Here is a 21,425-nt window from a genome sequence, read left to right on the forward strand (position 1 = left end):
TGGTTATGTTTGAAAATATGTGAAAGGTAAAGAAGCAAAAAAAGTAGTGTCCTTTGAGCTCCTACTGTGTGGCAAGCATCACACCAAAAGCTTGACGAATTTTTGGCCCAGCCTATTCAGCACAATAATGGGCTGTGTGAGGTGTTTTTCACTCTTTTTACATATGATAAGAACCAAAATTCAGATAGGGCATCTCATTGCCTAAGGTCACACAGCAAGCCAGTGGCGGAGCCAGGCAAATTAACAAAGGAAACAAAGATTAATTCTGGAATCCCTAAAGAGAGCTGACACAGGAGCATTCAAGCAAAAACCGGCAAGGAGCCACACACAGGATTTAAGAGTAATTATGATCATTATACAACTACAGATGTGATAAATTCATTTGAGTAATAAAAAAATTTAAAAAAAAGAACTTGGCATATGGTAAAAAAAAAAAAGTAATTATGTAAATGACATTCTTCGGCTTTGGAAACTACCCCTAATTTACACAAAATGCATATTTTCCTTGTGCCTTTCCCCTTGTACAACCTCTATTGCACTAAGTTCTTGTGGTCAGTGCCAATTTTGCTCCTTGTGCACAAACTCTATCCAGCAGGTTACACAAAAGAAAACGACAACTCGGTTCAACGCCCTCCCCTGCCTTGGACCCCAGCCCCATCTCAACCACCAATGGAAGAGCTGGGAGGCCTCCCCTGCTTGCTCCTGGCACTCTGGCCCACCACTGCCAACATCTGTTACACCGAATTTTACTTAGTTATCTGTTTCCCTCCTGTTCTGAGGGCAGGGAAGAGTATTTTCTCTTAATTTCATTTTCCCATTGTGTGTTGCTAGCATATAGAAACATTATTGGCTCCTTGTATTTATATTCCTGTATCTGTAACTGTTAATTTATTCTAGTAGCTTTCCTTGTGTTATCTATGAATGGAGACAGTTTTATTTATTCCTTTCCAATTTCTGTGCCCCCATCACTACTCTGTTTTATTTTTTGTTTTTGCTTTTTGCCTTAGTGCACTAAAAAGAACCTCCAGTAAAATGTCAAACAGAAATAGTGACAACAGACACATTTCCACTTAATTTCTAGTCTTAAGAAAAAAATTGTTTCACTACTAAGTGTAATGTTAGTACATAGATGCCTTTCACTGTGCTGAGGAAGTTCCTTTCTATTCCTAGTTTGCTAAAAATTTTTAACCAATAGTAGGTATTGAATTTTATCAAATACTACTGCTGCACCTATTGAGATAATCTCCTATATCTTTAATATGGTGAATTACCTTGATTGATTTTAAAATGTTAACCCTCTCATATTTTTTTATAATGCCACTTGCTCATGCGTATTCTCCTCTTTTTATACTGCCGGGTTATATTCGGTGATATCTCAGTCAAAATTTTTCATCTAGGAGTTCCAATCGTGGCACAGCGGAGACAAATCTGACTAGGAACCATGAGGTTTCGGGTTTGATCCCTGGCCTCACTCAGTGGGTTAAGGATCGGGCATTGCCGTGAGCTGCAGTGGAGGTCGCAGATGCAGCTCAGATCTGACTTGGCTGTGGCTGTGGCTGTGGTGTAGGCCAGCAGCAACAGCTCCGATTACACCCTTAGCCTAGGCACCTCCATGTGCTGCAGGTGTGGCCCTAAAAAAGACAAAAGACGAAAAAAAATATTTGCATCTGTATTCATGAGGGATATTTAGTGATTTTTTTCTTTTTCTATTCTTTCTTTTTCTTTAATTAATGTTTTTGTCCAATTTGGTATCAGGATAATGCTGGCTCCAAAAAATAATAATAATAATAAATAAGTTGGAAATTATTCCTGCCACCTCTCTTAAAGAGTTTGTATAAGATTGTTATTGTTTCTTCATTAAATGTTTAATAGAATTCATCAGTGACTTCATCATCTAAGGGTTTTCTTTTTTCCTCCAGTTTTGTTAAGACATAATTGACATATAGCCCTGTCAAGTTCAAGATGTACAGGCTAATGGTTTGACTTACATACACACATGATTACCACAATAAGTTTAGTGAACACCTATCATCTCAGATAAAAAATCAAAGAAAAAGAAAAAAATATTTTCCTTATAATGAGAACTTGGGATTTTTTATTCTCAACAATTTTCATATATAACAGCAGTGTTAATTATATTAATCATGTTGTATATTAATACCTAGTTTATCATAACTGGAAGTGTGTAACTTTTGACCATCGTTACCACCACACAAAGATTTTAGATTGTTACTGACTCTCTTCCCACCCTGTACACTTCACTCTGTGATTTATTCATTTTGTAACTTCAAGTTTCCCTCACCTATTTCATTCATCCCCCTTTCTCCCCACCCCCTTGGCGAACATCTGTTTGCCCTCTAAATGTAACTCTATTTCTGTTTTGTTATGTCTGTTCACTTGTTTTGTTTCTTAGACTCCACATAATAAGTGAAATCATGATATTTGCTGTTCTCTGACTTTACTTCACTTGGCATAATACCCTCTAGGTCCATCCCTGCTGTCGTAAATGGAAATATTTCATTATTTTTTATGGCTGAGTAATAATCCATTGTGTATATATATACACACACACACACATCTTCTTTAACCCTTCATGTATCAATAGGCAATTAGGCTGCTTCTGTATCTTGATTATTATAAATAAGGCAGCAATGAACATAGGGGTGCATATATCTTTCTGAATTAGTGTTTTTGTTTTCTTTGGGAAAATAACAGAAGTGGAATTTCTGCATCATATGGTACTTCTATTTTTAATATTTTAAATAATTTACATAGTGGCTACATCAATTTGCATTCCCACTAACAGTGTACAAACACTTCCTTTCTTTCACATCCTTGCCAACATTTAATTTGTTGTCTTTTTGATAATAGCCATTCTGACTTGTATGAGGTGATATTTCATTTTGGTTTTTGATTTTCATTTCCCTGATGATTAGTGATATTGAGCATCTTTTCACGTGTCTGTTGGCCAACTGTATGTCTCCTTTGGGAAAATGACTGTTTGAGTGCTCTGTCCCTTTTTTTTTTTTTTTTTTTTGTCTTTTTAGGGCTGTACCTGTGCCATATGGAGGTTTCCAGGCTAGGGGCCTCCGGCGTACACCACAGCCACAGCAATGCCATATCTGAGCCATGTCTGCGACCTACATCACAGCTTATAGCAACACAGGATCCTTAACCCACAGAGCAAGGCCAGGGATAGAACCTACATCTACATGAATACTAGTCAGGTTCATTAACTGCTAAGCCACGATGAGAACTCTGCTCCATTTTTTAATTTGGGTTGTTTGGGGTTTTTATGATGTTGAGTTGTTTGTATATTCTGGATATTAACTCCTTATCAGATATATCATTTGCAGATATATTTTCCCATTCAGTAGGTGGCCTTTTTGTTTTGTGGATAGTTTCATTTCTTCCTGCAAAAGCTTTTCAGATTGATGCAGCCTCATTTGTTTATTTTTGCTTTTGCTGCTCTTACCTGAGGAAACAAATAAAAAAAAATATTGCTAAAACCAATGTCAAACAGCATACTGCCTATGTTTTATTCTAGGAGTTTCATGGCATCAGGTCTTACATTTAAGTTTTTAATCAATTTTAATTTTCATTTTGTATATGGTACGAAAAAGTAGTCCAGTCTGATTCTTTTGTATGTAGCTATCTTTGCAATATCATTTATTGAAAAGGCTGAAATTTCCCCACTGAAAAATCTTGCCTCTTTTGTTGTAGATTAATTGACCATACAGGTGTGGGTTCATTTCTGCTCTCCCTCTCTGTTGTCTTCCAATGATCTATGTATCCGTATCTATGCTGTTTTGATCACTGTAGTTCTGTAGTATAGTTTGACATCAGGGCGTATGATACCTCCAGCTTTGTTCTTCTTTCTCAAGATTATTCTAGCTATTTAGGGTTTTCTATGATTCCATACAATTTTTAGAATTCTTTGTTTTAGTTCTGTGAAAAATGCCATTAGTATTCTGACAGGCATTACACTGAATCTGTAGATTGCCTTGGGTAGTCTTGTCATTTTAATAATATGAATTCTTCCAATCCTTGGAAATGTTGTATCTTTCTATTTGTTTGTGTCATCTTCAATTTTTTCAACAGTATCTCTCTTTTTTTTCTTGATTATTTATTTTATTGGTCTTTTCAAAAAGAACAACTTTGGTTTCATTTCTTTATTGTTTCCTGTTACTTTATATTTCATTGATTTCTACTCATTATTTTCTTCCTTTTTCTCCCTTTGGTTTAGTTCATTCTTCTCTTTTTAATTAAAGCACAAGCTTAGATCATTGATCTCAGACATTTTTCCTTGTCCAATACAAACATTTAAAGCCATAGTTTTCTCTCTAAGCACTACATTTGATCATCCTACACATTTTTGACATATCATAATCTCTTTATTATTCAATTCAAAATATTTTCTTCTACGTTCTCATGTGATTTCTTCATGAATCATGGGTTATTTAGCAGTACGTTGTTGAATAACTAAAATATACAGGATTTTCCAATTATCTTTTGGGTCTGCTGTCATCAAAGAACACATTCTGAAAATTTATTTCATGACCGAGCATCTAGTCAATCTCAGTGAATATTCTGACACTTAAAAATAATGTGTACTCTGTAATTGTTAGATGAGACGTTCTGTAGATGTTAATTACATTGATGAGGTTGTTCATGTCATCTATATCCTTATTAATTATGTTAGTTCTCTCAATTATTGAGAGAGGATTGGTAAAATCTCTAAGTTGTGATTATGGATTTGCCTATTTTTCCTTTTATCTTTTCTTTTAATTCTTTCAGTTTTTGCTTCATGTGTTTTGAAGTTCTGATATTAGGTGTATACACTCTTAGGATTGTTATGTCTTCTTAATGCATTGTCCTTTATTACTATTATTAAATATTCCTCTTTACCTTTGATAATATTATTTATATTTAAGTTTACTTCATCTAACATTAATATAGTCACTCCAGCTTATATATGATTAATGTTTGCATAGTATATCTTTTTCTTCCTTGTACTCTTAACCTGTGTTTTTATATTAAAATTTCATATCTTGTATTTCGTTAGATCTTTTTTTTTATCCAGTATGAAAACAGTCACACAGAATATAATCAGTGTGGCTGGGTATAAGTCTACTATGATGCTAATTTTTTAAACTGTATTTTATTTTATTTTTAAATTTTTCTTTTCCTGTCTTTTGGCTTGGTTGAGTACTGCTTAGTATTCTATGTCCCATGTTGCCTTCAATATCTATTTTTTTTCAATGCTTGCTTTGGGGTTATAGTGTAGATCTTAAACATATCACAGCCTACCTTCAAATATATCACTTTGTGATTACTGTAAGAAGTTTTCAACAGTACACCTTCAATTCTCTTTCTATTCTTGGCATATATTGTATACTTTATTTCTGCATATGTAATAAATAACAAAATATGTTATTATTTTTTGCCAAAAACATCCAATTTTATTTTATATGAAAAAATGAAGAAAAAGTTTTATATATTTATGTGCATGTTTACTATTTCTGGCACTCTTTATTCCATTGTGTAGATCTGATTTTTTATCTGGAATCATTTTCCTTCAGCCTAAAGAACTTTTTAAAATATTTATTGTAATGCTAGTCTGCTGTTTGAACTCTCTAAGTTTGTTGGTCTGAAAATGTTTTTATCTTAATTTTGTTTTTGAGGGATACTTTCACTATATATAGAATCTCAGTTGATACGTTTTTTCTTTCAACACATTAAAGGTGATATTCAGTTGTCTTCTGGCTTATATTGCTTCTAGTGAGAAGTCATCTATTCTCTTATCTTTGTTTCTACATATGAAATGTCTTTTTCACTGGCTGCTTTTAAGATTTCCTCTTTATCACTGGTTTTCAGCAAATTGGTTGACTTGGTATGATCTTCTATATATTCTTCTTGATATTCATCGGGCTTCCTATATTTGTAAACTTATATTTAAGCTTACAGTTTTCATCAAAATTGTTTCTTCAAAAAAAATTTTTTTTTTGTCTTTTTGCCATTTCTTGGGCTGCTCCTGCAGCATATGGAGGTTCCCAGGCTAGGGGTCTAATTGGAGCTATAGCCACTGGCCTATGCCAGAGCCACAGCAACGCGGAATCCAAGCTGCATCTGCAACCTACACCACAGCTCACACAATGCCGGATCCTTAACCCACTGAACAAGGGCAGGGACCAAACCCACAACCTCATGGTTCCTAGTTGGATTCGTTAACCATTGAGCCACGACGGGAACCCCCTGTTTCTTCAAAAATTTTTTCTCACTCCCCACCCTCCAACCAACAACTTCTTTAAGGGGCTCAAATTATACATGTATTTTAAGCCCCTGACATTTTCACACAGGTCATGAAGGCTCTCTTTATTTAATTTTCAGACTTCTTTCTCTCTGAGCTTTGGTTTGAAGAGTATCTATTGCTAGATCTTCAAGTTCATTAATCTTTTCTTTTGCAGTGTCAATTTTCAATTAAGCCTACCATTGTATTTCTAGTCCATACATTGCATTTTTCTCTAAAAGGTCTATTTTTTAAAAAAATATCTTCCCTTTCTCTCCTCACTTGACTTATTAGGGGCCATTGATAACAGATATAAACACCATCCCAAATCATAGGAAGATGCTTTCTAAAATCAATTTAGAAATTCCAATAGTAGTTGTGTAGTGGAAACTGAGGAGCCACCTTATGAATGTAAAAATGGAGCCTGACCTCTGTATCAGTAGTGGTACAGTGCCAATGTAAATAATAAAATGAAAAAAAATCCAGAAAGTCACTAGGCATTATAGATAAAACACAGGCTTTAGAGTCAGATAGACCTGAATTTCTACCGTTAATTCTGCCACTTATGTAATCCTGTGTGAATCCTTAAAAGTTTCCTCATTTGGATAATAGAAATAATCACTTCTTAATATGGCTCTTAAGAAGATTAAGTGCTATAGTGTGAATACAATTCAGTGCCTAGCACAGCAGTGGGACTCTATAGAGGCTCATTCTCATTACTTTATTATTATTTATAAACCTTTCTCAACTCCAGAAAGAATTTTCATTCTTCTTGTCTTACACCTAAACCATCTGTCTAGATTTTAAGCCCACATAGAAGAGGACCCCTGCTACTATATTTTGTGCTGCTTCAGATGATAATCAAACTTTTAAAAATGACAAAAAATACAAAGTCATTTTTCCCTCATAGACTAGTTAGTTGGACACTTACTTTGCATGGATTGCTAGTAAAACCTCCTCTCAGTAAGCAGGCACCCCAATTGTTGGTGTCAATGAGGTCTAGTAAACACATCTGTCAGGAGTGCTGGTTAAGGACTACAACTACGATAAACCACATTAAAACAAGACCATTTCTGTTTACAAGGTTTTAACAGTTGAAAGAAAACTTACACCATACCAGATGTGTCTTCAGTTGGGTCCTTGTTGAGCTAGATTCTTCTATAACCAGGATGACCGCATATCTCCTTTTGCCTAGAACTGTTCCCATTTATTCCTGTGTCCCAGAATAATTATTAATAGTGCCCCCTTTCATTCCCAAAAGTGTCTGGCTAATTAATTACGTGGTCACTCTATCTATAATAATACTTTAACAACTATATTCTGTAACTCATTTGGTAGATGCCATAAATACTACTGTGCTGTTGTTACCCTTAAAGCTGACCATGGGTTAAGACCTATATTAACATCTGGAATGTGAGAAATACCACCTGGTGAAGCAAATTACTTTTATTCCAAACTCATTGTGAATTTAGGGAAAACACATTGCAAGTTAATTAGAAAATGAAAGAGGAGAAAAATATCTTAGCATTACTGCCAAATAGAATGTTTACAGGGTAAGGAGATACAGACGGGTTTGTTAGATCAGAAAATTAATATTTGTAAAACTTTCTTCCCATGATTAATTCCTGGCTTCAAATGTGGCTACCATTTGGTACTTCCCAAAGGTTGAAGGTGGAGGTGGGTGAGTGATAGCTGATGGATGGAGAAATAATCAAAATCTAAACAGAGAGGGATAGGTATATATAATTTAAATATATATTCAATATAATATTACCTATAATTTTACATTTTAAGAAAAAAATATCCATTATTTTCTTAAGCTAAGGAAAATAAAATATAATCAAAACTACTATTGGCAAGGCAAAGAGATTTGCAAATTGAAGCTCATCTCTCAAGGGTTGAAATTTTATCAGAATCTTGAGGGAGGTGAAGTACATGAGGTTTTTTGTTTTCAACTTTTTTATGGTGACATAAATTATTTTTAAAAAGAATGTATGAAACCTACAAATTTAAGGTTTTTTTAAAAAATAATAAAATAAATAAGATCTGCCACTAACCAGTTTAGGAAATAAACAGGTCTTCTGATATCCCTCCCCAGTAGTATTTTCTCCCTCTTCCACCTTCAAAGGGTAACCTTAATCCTAAAACTGTTGATCTCTGCCTTACAGTTTGTAACCAAGGTATATATCCCCAAACAAAATGTTGCTATGAGTTGCCTGATTTTTGAAATTTTTATAAAGAGAATCATAATGTATGCATTCTATAATGTGCTTCTGTTGCTCAAAAAAATAATAGTTTTTGAGATTCATCCACATTAACTCAGCTGGCTCTAAATAACTTTTTATTATTGTATTCATCTTAAGAATATATTAAAATTAGCCAACTCTACTGTTGATGAATATTTGGATAGTTTGGACATTTTTTGTTTATGAATAATGCTTCTGTGAGCATTCTTAAAAATTACTCTTGAGCATGAATGCAAAAATTTCTCTGGGGTACACATCTTGGAATGTAATTCCTGGTTACATATTATGTGCATGTGCAGCTTGGTTAAGAAATGCCAAACTCTTGGCCAAAGTTACTGAGCCAACTGATATTTCTCCTTCCAACAGATGCGGATGCTTATTGTTACATATCTTTTCCAAAATTATTCTTCATAGACTTTTTCATTTTTTCCTATCTAGTGGATGCAAAATCATATTGTGGTTTTAATTTGCATTTCCTTGATGAGACTGTGGTTTTAAAATTTCATTTTTAGTGTATTGTTTATCTTCTGTGAGATGTCCATTCATGCTTTTGCTTTTATTTCTATTAAGAAGTCTTTTATCAATTTGTAGGAGGGTCCTTATACACTCTGGATACTAATATTTCACTGGTTATATGCATTGGAAATATTTTCTCTCACTTTGTGAGATGATTTTCACTTTATGGTGTCTTTTGATGATTTGTGAATTCTTAATTTTAAGACAGTCCAATTTAACAACTGTTTTTTTTTTTGTTTGTTTTTGTTTTTGTTTTTTTCCTGCTTTTTAGGACCGCACCCACAGCATATAGAAATTCCGAGGCTAGGGATCAAATTGGAAGTACAGCTGCCAGTCTATGCCACAGTCACAGCAACTCGGGATCTGAGCCATGTCCGCAACCTACACCACAGCTCACGGCTACGCAAGGTCCTTTAACCTAGTGAGCAAACCCACATCCTCATGGATACTAGTTGGATTCCTTTCCACTGCGCCACAATAGGAACTCCCACCACAGTTTCTTTTATGACTATGACTTTTTAAATTAAGAAATCCTGGGATCATAAAGACATTTTTTGACATGTTTTTCTAAAATATTTCTAGTTTTCCCTTTCACATTTTAGTATTTAACCAACTGAAATTGATTTTCCTGTACAGTGACATGTAAGTAATACTTCAATACTTTCATTTTCCCCCCAGTACAGTTATATAATTGAAGAGTCCACTCTTTACCTCTGTTATGTAATAATATCTCTGTCATATTTGGATATTTCTGTTTGGGGGCACACTATATTTTGTTACACTGGCCTATTACTATATTCCTGCATTAACTGCATACTGCCTCAAACCTTTATGATTAGATTTGATACTTGGTAAAGCAAGTTCTTCAGTACTGATTGTTTTAGAGTCTTTACTCTTTCATGTAAATTTTAGAATTAGTTTGTCAAGGTCCTTGAAAAGCCCTGTTGGGAATTCCTTTTATTGGAATAGTATTAAAATCTATGAATTTTTATTACTTTGAGTTTTCTTATTCAAGAACGTGTTCTCTTCCTCCACTAATTTAAGTTTTATTAATTTCTACATAAAAGGCTTACATATCTTTTGAGAGATTTTTCCCCAGGTACCTTATATTTTTATTACTATTTTAATTGTTATTTTTATTGTTAACATTTCATTTCCTAACTTCCAATTGATATTGCAGAGACACAGAATTCATTTTTCCAAACTGGTTTGGTGCCAAGCAAACTTGCTAGTTCTTAACAATTAAAATAGTTTACTTGTAATTGATATGTAATTTGGGTGGGGTACTTTCTATATAGACAATCACAATATCTGCAAATAATAATAGTTTTGTACCTTCCTTTCCACAATCCATATCCCTTTTAGATATTTTCTTTTTCTACTGCTGACTGGTACCTCCTGTAAGAAATGGAATAGGAGTGGTTTCTCTTGGCAGTGATGTCAAATTAGGAGGTCCCAACCCTCATCCCTCATAGAAACAACATTTTAACAACTACTCATAAATGAAAATAGCTCTAAGAGAGCTCCAGAGTGTGATTAAGAAGCTGCAGAACCCAGTGGAGCACAACTGAGGACGGCTGCAGAGAAAACTGTAGGAAGCATTTTACCTGCATCACCTCATCTCCCAAAGAGGGGGTGGGAGAAAAAGAGAGCAGGCGCACCCCAGCAGCTTTTGCCACTAAAGACCCAACAGCCACAGCCACCACCATAGACACCCACGGACTTTGCTATCCAGGACCCCTGTAGTCTTTTCATGGCTTGATAGTTCATTTCTTTTTAGCACTGAATACTATTCCATTATCTAGATGTATCACAGTATATTTATCCATTAACCTACTGAAGGACATATTGCTGTGTATTGGCAATTATGAATAAAGTTGCTATAAATATTCATATGCAAGTTTTTACGTGGACATAGTTTTCAGCTCACTTGGGTAAATACTAAGGAGCATGACTGCTGAGATATATGGTAGGAGTAAGTCTAAATTTGTAAAAACAAACTTCCAAATTGTCTTCCAAAGTGTCTGTTCTAGTCTGCATTCCCACTAGCAATGAATGATTGTTCCTATTGCTCCAACATCCTCACCAGCAGTTGGTGGTGTCAGTATTGTGGATTTTGGCCATTCTAAAAGGAGGGTTATGGTATCTCATTGTTTGAACTTGCAATTCCCTAATGACACATGCTGTTGAGCACATTTTTACATGCTTACTTGCCATTTATGTATTTTCTTTGGTCAAGTATCTGTATTGCCCATTTTGTTTTATTTTTATTTTTTTTTAGGGCCACATTCGTGGCACATGGAAATTCCCAGGCTAGGGGTCAAATCATAGCTGCAGCTGCCAGTCTATGTCATAGCCACAGCAACGCTGGATCCAAGCCACATCTGTGACCTACACCACAGCTCACAGCAATGCTGGATCCTTAACCCACTAAGCGAGGCCAGGGATCGAACTCGCAACCTCATGGTTCCTAGTCGGATTCACTTCCGCTGCACCAGGACGGGAACTCCCTTTCATTCTCTTTATAGTATCTTTCACACAGCAGAAGCTTTCAGTTTTAATAAAGTCCTGCTTATCCGTTATTTTTTCATGGCTCATATCTTTAGTTCTATGTTTAAAAAGCCATTGCCATACATAAGTTACCTAGATTTTCTCCTATATTATCTTTGAGGAATAGTTTTGTATTTCCCCTTTAGATCTATGGTCCTTTTCTTTTTGGCTGAGTCTACAGCATGTGGAAACTTTCCAGGTCACGGACTGAACCCAAGCCACAGCAATGACAATGCCAGATCCATAACCACTAGGTCACCAGGAACATCTGTGGTCCATTTTGAGTTTTTTTTTTTTTTTTTTTTTAATTTTTAGGGGCACACTTGTGGCCTATGGACATTCCTGGAGGAGTCAAATTGAAGCTGAGCTGCCGGCCTTTGCTAGAGCCATAGCAACACCAGATCTGAGCCATATCTGCAACCTGTGCCACAGCTTGCAGCAATGCCAGATCCTTAATCCACTGAGCAAGGTCAGGGATCAAACCTGCATCCTCATGGATACTAGTCAGCCCCTTAACCCACTGAGCCACAATGGGAACTCCCCATTTTGAGTTAATTTTTGTGAGGTATAATGTCAGTGTCTAGATTCATTTTTTTTTTCATGTGTATGTCTAGTGGATCCAGCACCACACACTGTGCAACCAGAGACAAGGGAGAGATGATATGAGTCAATGCCGCTGGAGGAGTCAATCATATACACAAAAATGACAAGAGGGACTCAAAAATCAAGGACAAAGGCAACCAAATCGGGGGAGGTGATGAAATTGGAGGCCAGCCTGAGAAAAAGTACATCAGTGTTACTGGGTGGAAAAGGAGGACTTGATCCAGATGGTACTGGCTTTAGAAGTAGAGAATGTGAAGTGTGTGTGTGTGTGTGTGTGTGTGTGTGGAACATGTTTTGGGAAAACTTGAAAATAAATCCCAACTTCATCCCTTTCCACCCCATATGTGATTAAAATCTGAGGAATGTTTAATGTTTTCTTTCAGAATCACTTGTTAATTGCTTTTTTTTTTTCATTTCTGTGAGCTGCTGAGTGTGAAAAATGAGGATTACACACCATCTTTTTCTCCAAGCAATGAGTAACTACTTAATCTTATCCCAAAGGACTTAATAGAATAAAAGCTTCAGTTTCCTTGCTTATGATTAGATACCTAAAGAGATTTCCTAATTTTCAACCTCAAATAAATAAGACAGCAGTTAGATGCCATATGATCTAGCAATCCCATTCCTGGGCATATATCTGGACAAAACTATAATTCAAAAAGATATAAACACCCCTATGTTCACAGCAACACTATTTACAACAGCCAAGAAATGGAAACAACCTAAATGTTCATTTTCAGGTGAATGGATAAAGAGGATGTGGTACATATGTGTGTGTGTGTGTGTGTGTGTGTGTGTGTGTATAATGAATAGTACTCATCCATAAAAATGAAATAATGTCATTTGCAGTAACATGGATGGACCTAGAGATTCTCATACTAAGTGAAGTAAATCAGAAAGAGAAAGACAAATACCACATGATATCCCGTATATGTGGAATCTAAAATATGACACAGATGAACTTACCTACAAAACAGAAACAGACTCACAGACATAGAGAAAAGACTTCTTGTTGCCAGCGGGTGGGAGGGGGGGGACTGGGATGGATTAGGAGTTTGGGATTAACAGATGCAAATTATTATACATAGAATGGATAAAAAACAAAGTCCTACTGAATAGCACAGGGAACTATATTCCATATCTTGTAACAAACCATAATGGGAAAAACATATATACGTATGTGTAACTGAATGGCATTGCTGTACAGTAGAAACTAATGTAACATTGTAAATCAATGATACTTCAATAAAATAAATTTAAAAACATAAAAATCAATAAGACAACAATTCACTTAAATGCAGGAAGATAACATTAAAGGATTCAGTCCCTCTTGTAGACCAAACACTTCACTAAATGGCAAGTGCCTGGAGTCCAGGCTTAATTAGTGTCCTGTTCTAAACGGGAAGATAATGTTTCAGTTTTTTGTTTACCTAAAAGGATTTGGTACCAACTGTTCCCCATATTCAGATGATCTTAATGTTCTTGCAATGTCTGGCACATAGAAATGAGAGTTCACAGGTGACACCATGAACTTCTCTCTCTGGAACTGGCGCCAGATGGAACAAGTACCAATTACTGCAGCCAGTTAAAAAGAATTTAAGTTAATAGCACTTTAAACCTCTTCATTCTCACAAATCTCATGATCCTGGAGCAACGAAGGGGCTGTGGCCTTCTTAAATTTGAAAGCGAGTTGGGGATATATTTATGTGGCTTGCAGTCAACTATGAATATCGCTAAGTTCTCACTAGCTGTTTTGCTGGAGGAATGGATTCCAGGAATTCCACTACTGCCCATTGCTTCTCCTCACCAAGTGTCATGAGAGGAAGGTCCGGAGCCAAAGGCTGTAGCACTAGAGAAGCATTTCCATGGTGTCTGGTACCAAAAGTATATGTGTGGTCGAGATAAAACCCAGTTTAAAATGTACAAAATCTGATGTTCTGAATACCAAACATTTAAAAGTGTAAGAAGAAGATTCCAGTTTCACAGATTCCAAGTCAAAGTGGAAGGAAGCTCTTGCCTATCAGGAATATTTCCTAATTCAGAGTACTCAATTACAAACCCATCATCCAATAACATTCTTAGTCATATAACTCCTACATAAAATCAGAAAAACCTATTCTTCTATCAACAAGAAAACCATAACCAAAACACTTGAAAGTCATACCAAAATTAGTTCATTAAAATTTGATACATTTCAAATTTAAGTAATAAATAGACTCCTGTAGGGTTTAATAATCCAGCTAATGAAGAAGAGAGAAATATATGAAGACACTGGAAAAATACTTAAATATCCTCCTGCTTTCATATTATATGGTGATGGTGATGAAGATAACTTAAATGAGGACGCTGACAACAAATTGGCTAATGAGAGTTGTCAATTCCAGGGCTATTTAAAATTTGTTGCACAGCAATAAAATTTGAAGTGCTCTGAAGTTTTACACTGCAGGTATGAAAAATGATAAAAGTTTCTCCAAATATGACAACAATCCTAAAAACTTACACATTACTAATAATAAGTCGTAAAGCAAAAACTCTTGCAAACTATTAATAACTTTTTCAAAGAGTTTGATCAATAATGCCAGAGGAAAGCTGAACTATTTTTCAATTCATTCTATAGAAACTGAAATTATAAAGTCAGTGATAATGAAATCAACCGTAATGGAAAAAATAAAAATAATTTAAAAAATCATTGGTAATGGAAGAGGTAGATAGAGAATTGAGTTAGCAGCCGAAAATATGCAGAAGTATTAAAAAGCTGTATCAAGCAGTCACTAATATAAATACGTTATTTTTTGTGGATTTTGTGATATTTATGGCAATTGTCAGCTTTTTACAAATGAGTAATATGTTGGCATTCTTTTTTGACTCTAAAAGAACATATACTTTTGTACCTAATGTTGTACTAATTTTTAAAATTCTTTGTCTTTAGAAGTGCTCCAAAATTATATAAGCTTCAAATGCTCACAACACCTGAATTCTGCATTCCAATCAATGGCACCTAAGCACTCATGGAAAAAAATGTCATGAGCTATAAAATTTTGAAGAATCATACCTCTCTCTTTAAAGCCAAATTTAAGTAAATATAGCTGGAGAGTCATATCGGCCTCTTCTTAGGACAATCTGCAAAAATAAATTAGGAATGATAAGATTGCAGCCAGTATTCTAAATCATTGATTTCTCCATTTTTCTACAACTTGTTGACTTCTTTTAGGAGGTTAGTTGATTTATTGATATAACAAATATCTACTAAACAGTAAAAAGAATCTGAGAACTATTATGTCCAAGGAGTTTGTAAATCTATTCTAGAAGGAAAGGAAAATCCGACTTGAGAAATGCAACAAGTGAGAGAGCTCGCTTGAGAGGCAGGGAGTTGAGGATTTCTCAAGGGAAACATGACAGCCAGCAAAGGTGATTAGGCAGGTGGGAGGTGCCAAAATTGGTTTCCTCACCCCCACCCCATTACAGAAATGATTCCAGGGGCTTACAAGGTCCTGTCAAAACAACACAGAATACATTTAAAAGTGGAGCAAAATAAAAAGACAAAAAGGAGGAGAATGTAATAGGGAGCCATAAAATGGGATCAAAAACTAATCCATAACGCCCTCCCACTCATTCCAAGAGGGCCTCAAACGTGGCTCTTGATGCCCAGGTGAGGAGACAATTTAGGGTGAATATAATTAAAATAAATTATGGTGAACCTAAGAATTAGGAGTTTCGTTAATTTCTTTTCCATATCAGCCACAGCAGAGACCCTCTGCCCCAGAGATTAAGCACTAGGGGACAAGATCACTCTAAGAGGCATCTTATTTTAATTAGGCCTTGGCAGTTGTGCTGTACTGTAAGTTATACCTTTTGAAGTCCAAATCAACAAAACTCTTAACACATGTGATAGCTACATAGCCTTCATAATTTAGCTACAAAAATAGAAAAATAACACCAGCTAATTCAATGCTGCCTACACAGAAAGGCTAGAGAAAGGGCAGCATCTGATACAATCTAAATAGCCCTATGTTGCTCTTTCAGAAACCTCTTAATATTGTTTTCATATTTAATTGACACATTTGCTTTTTTGCATCAGAAGACGTTAGGGATATAAAGAGAAACCATAGTTTTCAATATAATTCTATATTCATACTACTGCCATAAATTATAATACTCATGTTATTTTGATGAAAATACATTATACTCTGGACCTTTCAGAATTACTAGAGCTCACTGTCCGAGAAGATAGTCTCTAAAACTCATGCTGTTAATATATCAAATGCTAAGCAGTAGGAGTATATTACTAATTATTGTTTATATCACTAAAATCGATATATTCTAAGATGGGGTCTGTCTTATTACAGGAGCAATACACATTCTTTAAAAGACACTGAAAATACAGATTGGCAAAAGGAAGAGAATAAAATATCCTAATGTGTAGCCAAGGCTGAAAACCACCAGTTTGGGGGTCTTTCTCCCACCAACCCTCCCCTCATGGGCTCCACGACTATTGTGGACACACCATTAATCTCTGAACAGAAGGCCATGGACGACACCTGTTGGCACAAAAGAAGACACTAGTGCTGTGGCAGATGAGCCCTGACCATCCGATGTTTATATAATGCTTTTTAAGGGGTTAAACACTCCTCACATAAATTTCGATTTGATTCTTTCACTTGTCTTTACCCAAAGTTTAGGTAATAGGGAATCATGCACATTGTGACCCACACTATCAGCTAGTCAGAGGCAGAGATTTTAAAAAACACACAGGTGTCTTGGCGTAGCCACTTTTAGACTGGAAAATAAATGTTTTAATTAATGGAATTATAGGAAAGACATTCATAACACAATGTGATGTTCTTCAACTTGAGAGAATCCCTGCAGCTCCAGGGTTACCCTTCTGGGGAAATACCAAGCTAGTCAGAGGCTGGAGAACCAAAAAGCTTAGAGAACTGGGGGACTGAGGTACAGATTTAATCACTGACTCACCTCTCTTGTCTCTGTACATGCAGATATAAGTGTCCAAGCTGTGTTCACACGGGATGGGGACATGTCTAGCTATGCCTGGAGGGCATGGTGTGAGGGTGGAGGGAGCAAGGCTGTTTACAAGAATGCCAAGGAACCTTTTGAGGAATGTCAATCAATCGGATGATGTTAGGATTAAAGGAGAGGCCGTGGTGGGGAGGGGCAAGGATCTGAGGGGGAGGATTCTGAGAGCTGTGTGTGGGGCGTCCATCCCTTGGGTCTCTACAGGGTGAAGGAAGGAACTGGGTGATTTCTTTCCTTCCTCCTAGGAGGCATTTCACATGAAACTCTGGGAGATATGAAAGCAGATGAGAACATAGCTCTATGGCTCCCAAGACTCAGTGCACCAGCACGGAGGATATGATTGAAGCTTGTTGTGAAGAACACAAGAGCCTGAGAGTGATCTTGGCCTGGCACAGAGAAGAAGCAAGAGAGGACACTAGACAGACCTCCCAGGCTGGACACCAAAGGCAGAACTACAAAGAAAGGGGTTAATAGATTTGGTTACATAACATTTAGAAAATTTCTATTAAAAAAAAACAACCCATAAACAAAATCAAAAGACAAGTGAAAAACTGAGAACAATGTTTATATCATACTCAACCAACCAAAGATTAACATCATTTCTATATAAAAGGCTATTATAAATCAATAAGGAGATAATTATCACAACTAAAAAGAAAAAAAAAAAAAAAGGAATTCACCAAAGGAGAAATATAAATAGCAAATAAGTATATTTTTAACGTGTGCAACCACACTAGAAGTCAAAAAAATGTAGCTACCCTGACCAAAACACTCCAGTTTTAAAATGTACATCTCACCAGTAATCTATACATTCGCGTGTGTATTTGGGCTTTTGGAATCAGCCTGGATTAAAATCCCAGTTCTGCAACATACTAACTTTTGGATATTAGATAAATTATTTAGCCTCTAAATCCTCAGTATTCTCATTTGTAAGACAGAAATAACATTCCACGCATCACAGTAATGTCATGAGGAATGAATAAAATCATGCATATATACTTAGCACATAGTAAGAATTTAATAAATGTTTGGTATTTTATTAGTACCTATCCTGATATGCTGGGTAATAATGAAACTATTAGGCTAATCAGAAACCTGGATCACCTTCCTTCTTCCAGCTTTGTGAATTACTCCAGGATTATGTACACATGTAGACACACACACACACAAAAGAGAAAACGGACAATCATTAGTAAAGACGGAAATACTGGTGCCAAAATAATGGGAACAGTTAAGAATTATTCAAGTCCTGAGTTTTAAAAAAATCACTCTAAAAGATAACATAATTCTTGGCTCCATTATCTTTCTGTATAAAACTTAAATTCAGGAGATTCTTTAACAACAGGTACTTTTAAGTCACTAATCAAATTTTTTATCATTTTAGGACTTATATTTTAAATTCAATAATGTTTAAAAGGTTAATAAAGGATGAATCTAGAGAATATAATGCTTAGTGAAATAAGTCGGAGAAAAATGAATACTATATGATATCACTTATACGCGGAATCTTAAAAAATAATACAAATCTATATGCAAAACAGAAATAGACACAGACATAAAAAACAAACTTACAATTACCAAAGGGGAGGAGTGAACAAATTAGGAATATGGGATTAATTACTACTACACATAAAATAAATAAGCAACAAGGATTTACTATATAGCACAGGAAATTATACCCAATATCTTATAATAACCTTTAGTAGAATTAATATGCAAAAAAAACAAATCACCATGCTATATACCTGAAACTAATAAAATATGACAAATTAAAACTACAATTTAAAAAAAGTTTAATTAATAACTTCCTTCCTTTTGGCAGCTAAAAAAATGCAAATAATAATAAATTAGATATATTTTAAAATATTTATGTGTAGGTTATAGGCATATAGAGTTCTATATTACAATGATTCAAATAAAATAAAATAATTTGGTCAAGCAATTTAGCCAGCAGACTTAAGATACTGATAATGATTTCCAGAAAAACATTCTATAAACATAAAAGTTCTCAATATAACATTTCATTGTAGCAATAAAAGTCACCTTAAACTCCCAAATCAGAGAAAGGTAGCTTTTGCGTTTACACTGGTAGTTGCCCCCTCATGGAATAGGGCAATTGTGGAAAACAAAAATAAAAGGAAAACAATGGAGGAGAGATTTGAAAGAGAAAAGAAATCACTGTCCCCATGCATATTTAAAGTAAACTTTACAGAGAGAATGGGAGAGAGGATTAAGATGGCGGAATAGAAGGACTGGAGCTCAACTTCTCTCCTAAAAACAACAAAATTAACAACTAAAAGCTGAGCGATACCCACCCGAATGGACAGGAAACCTTAAAAAAGATACCCTACTCCAGAAGAAAAAGAGGAGGCCACATCAAGAGGTAGGAGGGGTGATTTCGTGATATAAACAACCCCATACCTCCAGGGTGAGAAGCTCTCTGGTTCACAGAGAGAGACTCACCTACCGGAGTGAGAGTTCTGAGCCCTACATAAAACCCTCATGTGTGGGGATCCGGCACTGGGAGAAAGAGCCCCTGGAGCATCTGGCATTGAAGGCCAGTGGGGCTTGTGCACAGGAGCTCCACAGGACTGGGGGAAACAGAGACCCCATTCCTAAAAGGCATACATGGACTTTCACGTGCACTGGATCCCAGGGCAGAGCAAGGTCTCCATAGGAATCTGGGTCAAACCTGACTGCAGTTCTTGGAGGACATCCTGGGAAAACAGGGGTGAATGTGGCTTGTTGTGAGGGAGGGACATTGAAGGCAAAACACTTGGGAATATTCAGCAGCTGCCTTTCTCTGGAGGTGGCCATTTTGGGAAAATCTGGCCCCACCCATCAGTCAGCCTGAGAAGCCCCAGAGCAAACAACAATCCAGGTGGGATCACAGCCCCACCCCTCACTAAACAGGCCACCTAAAGACCCCTCAGGTGCACAACTGCCTCTAATCCCATCCAGAGACTAAGCCCCACCCAACAGAGGGATTAGAATCATCTCCACCTACCAGTGGGCAGGCATCAGCCCCTCCCATCAGGAAGCCTACAGCAAGCTCCCATACAGACTTCAGCCACAAGGGGGGCACACACCAGAAGTAAGAGAGGTTACAACCCTATTATCTGTAAAAAGGTCACCACACCAAAAACCTATAAAAATGAAAAGACAGAGAACTATAACTCAGATGAAGGAGAAAGGAAAAACCCCAGAAAATCAGCTAAGCAATGAGGAGATTCTTAGCCTCCAGGAAAAATATTTTAGATTGTTGACACTGAAGATGATGCAAGACATTGGAAATAAACTGGAGGCAAAGATGGATAACTTACAGGAAACACTGAGCAAAGAGATACAAGATATAAAACTTAAACAAGAAGAGATGCAAAATACAATAACTGAAATAAAAAATTCACTGGAGGAAGCTAACAACAGAATACAGGAGGCAGAAGAACGGATAAGCGAGGTGGATGACAGATTAGTGGAAATTGTGGATGTGAAACAGAAAAGAGAAAAAAGATTGAAAACAAATGAAGAGAGTCTTAGAGAACTCTGGAACAATGTGAAACACAACAACATCCGCATCACAGAAGGAGAAGAGAGAGAGAAGGAGACAGAAAAAATATTCCAAGAGATAATAGCCGAAAACTTCCCTAACATGGGAAAGGAACTACTCACTCAAATCCATCAAGCACAACGAGTACCATATAAAATAAACCCAAGGAGGAATACACTGAGACACATATTAATCAAACTAACCAAAATTAAAGACAAAGAGAAAATCTTGAAAGCAGCTAGGGAAAAGAAACAAGTAACATACAAGGGAACCCCAATAAAGTTATAGGCAGATTTTTCAGCAGAAACTCTGCAGGCCAGAAGGGAGTGGCATGATATACTTACCGTGATGAAAGGAAAAAACCTCCAACCAAGAATACTCTACCCAGCAAGGCTCTCATTCAGATTTGAAGAAGAAATCAAAACCTTCACAGATAAGCAAAAGCTGAGAGAATTCAGCAATACTAAACCAGCCTTACAACAAATACTAAAGGAACTTCTCTAGGCAGAAAAGACAGCAACAGGAAACAAAAATTCCACAAATGACAGGCTCACCAGTAAAGGTATATATACAGTAAAGATATGAAACCATCCATGCACGATTATACCACCAAAATCAGAAATCATGAGAAGAGGTGGGTACA

General features: G+C 36.0%; 1 protein-coding gene across 1 annotated transcript in view; it reads right to left on the reverse strand.

Moving 5' to 3' along the window:
- LOC146395032 (uncharacterized) overlaps window positions 1-10,449 on the reverse strand; it is a 273,628-nt gene extending 263,179 nt beyond the window's left edge. Inside the window, exon 1 of the mRNA XM_085005883.1 lies at window positions 10,387-10,449. The gene's annotated coding sequence lies outside the window, so the exon portion shown is untranslated. The remainder of the gene's footprint in view (window positions 1-10,386) is intronic.
- Window positions 10,450-21,425: the final 10,976 nt, after the last annotated feature.

The sequence above is a fragment of the Sus scrofa genome, chromosome 18 (assembly GCF_054392235.1).
Source record: "Sus scrofa isolate SSC_HxYL_T2T_F1_AM1 chromosome 18, Sscrofa_HxYL_maternal_Yorkshire_Landrace_v2.0, whole genome shotgun sequence".
NCBI classification, from domain to species: domain Eukaryota; kingdom Metazoa; phylum Chordata; class Mammalia; order Artiodactyla; family Suidae; genus Sus; species Sus scrofa.